This window comes from Pteropus vampyrus, unplaced genomic scaffold (genome assembly GCF_000151845.1).
Source record: "Pteropus vampyrus isolate Shadow unplaced genomic scaffold, Pvam_2.0 Scaffold249, whole genome shotgun sequence".
NCBI lineage: Eukaryota > Metazoa > Chordata > Mammalia > Chiroptera > Pteropodidae > Pteropus > Pteropus vampyrus.
This window is the reverse complement of record NW_011889030.1, coordinates 384,815-388,798: the sequence shown is the minus strand read 5'-3', so window position 1 is coordinate 388,798 and position 3,984 is coordinate 384,815. Positions and strand designations below refer to the sequence as shown.

The window sequence follows — 3,984 nt, the reverse complement described above, 5'->3', positions numbered from 1 at the left end:
GTCTACAGCCATGCTACTCTGAACAAGCTCAATCTTGTCTGATCTCAGAAGCTAAGCAAGGTCAGGCCTAGTTAGTACTTGGATGGGAGACCACCTAGGAAGACCAGGTACTGTAGACATAAAAAATAAAAAATAATAATAATAAAAAAATAAGGTATTGTAAGCTGACAAGGTCCTTGTAATCTGTGAGGTCAACCAAGGGTTGCCTCACCTAAAAAAAAAATTAAAAATAAATTTAAAAATAATAAAATAAATAAATTTGCTGGGTAGAGTAATCTTGGTTGAAGGTCCTGGCTTTTCATCATGTTGAATATTTTGTGCCAAGCCCTTCTGGTCAGCAAAGTTTCTGTTGAGAAATTAGATGACAGTCTATGGAGGCTCCCTTGTAAGTAACTAACTGTTTTTCTATTGCTGCTTTTAAGATTCTCTCTTTGTATTTAGCCTTTGGCATTTTAATTGTGATGTATCTTGGTGTGGGCCTCCTTCGGCTCATCTCGTTTGGGACTCTCTGCACTTCTTGGTCTTGTATATTTCCTTCACCAGGTTAGGAAACTTTTCAGTCATTATTCCTTGAAATATGTTTTTTAATTCCTGGCTTTCTCTCTCTTCTCCTTCTGATAGATATCCCCAGGATGTGAATGATGTCACACTTGATGTTATCTCAGAGGCCTCTTAAATCATTCTCATTTTTTTTTTTTTGGATGATTTTTTTCTTGTTGATGTTCTGATTCAATATCCTCTGCTACCCCATTCTCCATGTCACTGATTCGATCCTCCGCTTCATCCAATTTGTTGATTCTCTCTAATGTACTCTTCATCTCAGATATTGTATTCTTCATTTCAGCTGGTTCCTTCTTATGTTTTCCATCCTCATTTTTATGTTTTCTATCTCTTTGTTAAAGTTCTCACTGAGTTCACCCACTCTTCCTTTAAATTAATTGAGCATCTTTATAACCAGTGTTTTGAACTCTGCATCTGGTAGATTGCTTGTCTTCATTTTATTTAACTCTTTTTCTGGAGCTTTGTTCTTTTCTTTCATGTGGGACATGTTTCTTTGTATCCCTATTTTGGCTGCCTTCCTGTGTTTGTTTCTATGTATTAGGTAGAACTCCTAATTCTCCCAATCTTTGTAGAGTGGCTTTATATAGTAGGTGTCCTGTGGTACCCGGTGGTACAGTCTTCCCTCGTCACCTGCATGAGGTGCTCAAAGTGTGTCCCTTGTGTAGATTGTGTGTTCCCTCCTGATGTAGTTGAGACATGGTTGCTGTTTGCACTTCAATGGGAAGAATTTACCCTTGGGCTGATTGGTTGTGAAGACTGGCCAGTGAGAGGCTGACCCTATGGAGCAGGATTCACATTAGCAGGGCTCAGGTGCCTGCCCGGTCTACCCGTGGGTGTGTCCTCCTTAGATGCAGCTCTGGGTGATGCTCCAGCTCTAGTCCTGGTGGACATAGGGCACTGGGTGTGTCAGCTCAGGTGCCTCCTGAGAGGGGTCCAGCTGCAGTCCAAGTTCAACCACAGCCTGCGTACTTTTCAAGCCACCTGGTAAGAGTCACCAAGCAATCCACAGATGGCTGCCACTCATGTTGTGTATATAGGAGACTCAAGAGGCCAAGCTAGAAATTGAGGCTGGCTGCCACTAGTACCAGGTTTGAGGCAGCTCAGCAAGAGATACAGGGCACACGGAGGGCAAATTCTGCTTCTTTGGGTTTTGTGAGCCTTTGACAGATTTTAAGAAAGTCCGCAGCATAAGCCAAGAAAGGCCATATGTATGGAATAAACTACTGGAGGCAGCTTGGGTGGGCCCACGAGTTGAGAAAGGCGGAGAGTCAGGGAATCCTCTGGGCAGAGAGACCTGTGTTATCTAGGTCCATGGTGTTTCAGATATGGCAGTCGCCTATGTCTGCACACTGGGATCATGGTGGGTTCAAAAGAGGAACAGTGGATACCGCCAGCACTTCTGTCCAGGAGAAAGCCTCCCCTCCAGCCCTCGCCCTGAAGCCTGATGCTCAGTGTCTCCCTGCATGTCCCTGGCACCCCTCAAGCAGCTGCCCCTGCGCTGGACCTCAGAGAAGGTGAGTCCATCAGCAAATAAATCCATGCACAGGCCTTTTAAAAGGAACATTTGTGACTCCCACAGCCACAACCTCCACTGGTTTTCACAGCCAGCGGTTGTAGGGACTTCTCTTCTCAGCACTGGAACCCTGGGCTGGAGAGCCCAGTGCAGAACTAGGACACCTGTTCCTCAAGGAGGAGAGGAGTCTCAGCAGCCAAGATAACCCTCTCGATTCTTAACTGCCACACACGGTTGCGGGACTGGGCCATTTTGCATCTCAGTCCCTCTTACCAGCCTCGAGGTAACCTCTTATGTATGTCCTCAGTTGTATGACTTCTGTTCAGCCAGACCTCAGAAGACTTCCAGTGCAGATTGCTCTGTAGTTTCATTATAATTCTGGTGTGGTCACGAGAGGAAGCACGCACAGCCAAAATTGCATACCTTTATGCAATCTTGGCTGGTTCTCCTCTACACATTTTAAGAAAGCAACAAAGAATTCTACACATAATATATGCATGAATGTACAAGGTGGAGACCAATTTCTCTTAAAAACATATGGCCAGTTTCCTTCAAATTTCCCATGAAATTGTCTACACAATAAATATCTGGTAGAGAAAATAAATATACGAAAGAGCTAATTCTTCATATGGAATTAGTATTTATCTAGTATTTATTTATATCTACTATTTATCTTTCATATGGAGGGATTTTTTATGTTATCCCAATGATAGGTCAAAAGTTTAAATTAATTGAGAGATGATACCTTATCTACTGATTGAAACAAAATGATATAACTAAGAGATAACCATGAGAGAGCCTTAGATAATTCCACTGAGAACTAATTGCATAACAGCAAAAAAGTCTGCTTATAAGAAGAGCTGCCTCTCAGAAGATGTGGGGGCTAGATGAAATAATTATTCCGATGCACAATTGTACAGTTAACCAACTCAGAACATAATTCCTTCACATACTCAGAAGATTGGTAGCTGCCCAGCCAGTAGCCAAGGTATACAGAAACTTTCAGTAGTGCTCACTCCCAAGGACACTTTCTGCTGCTCCCATAGATGTTAACTGCTCCTGTAATCAAGTAGCACATCTTGCTCCCATTCATCTGAGAAGATGGCTGCTCCCCCAATGAGATAACCACTCCCTTTGCTTGTGTGCATACAAACTCTGCTTGCCCTTGGTCAGCATCAGCCTTTTCCTACAGCTCTGACTGGCCATGGCTGAAGCTTCCTTGCTTCGTGAGTAATAAACTGCATTTTTTACCCTATATGGTGCTCCTGGTGGTTTTTCCAGAATATCCAAACCCAGGTGCAAGTTCCAGGCCTGGTGCTCCTGCATTACAACAGTATCATACAAACTTAGAAGAAGAATGAAAGTTCCAACAAGAAAATATTTGTCAAGTACTCATTATATACAAGTGTTTGATATATCTCTTAAAGAGATGTAAGTTTGATGCGAAAGAAAACTAATACTAGTATAATATGGTGAGTGCAATGACTGGGCTAGGCTTCAAGTGCAACGGGAGCACAGGCATGAGAAAGGAGAAATCTGACTACAGGAGGTAAGTGGGAGCCCAAGGGAACTGGATTTTTGGAACTGTTTCTCATTTCATATTTGAATTTCAAAAGGGATTGATTTTTTCGGTGACTAATTTAAGAAATGGAGAAAAATATTGTCTTATTTATCATCTCAAGAAATTCAGCTACATTTGAAAAGACTGCAAACCAGGTGGGAAAAATTTCTGTAGAATGTAAAAATCAAATATTCCATCTTAACTAATTGCTCTCTATAATCTTTATGTCTCCTCATCTGCCTTTGTCATATAGACAACATATTTCAACCTTAAGCAAAACTCTTGGAATAGTTGCTAATATTTTTAGACTCAAAGGAGATGGGACATCTGGCTCTAATTTGGGACCAGA

General features: G+C 42.0%; 1 pseudogene; it reads left to right on the top strand.

Annotated features, from left to right (window-relative positions):
* On the top strand, positions 1–119 carry LOC111729143 (annotated as a pseudogene).
* The last annotated feature ends 3,865 nt before the right edge of the window (positions 120–3,984 follow it).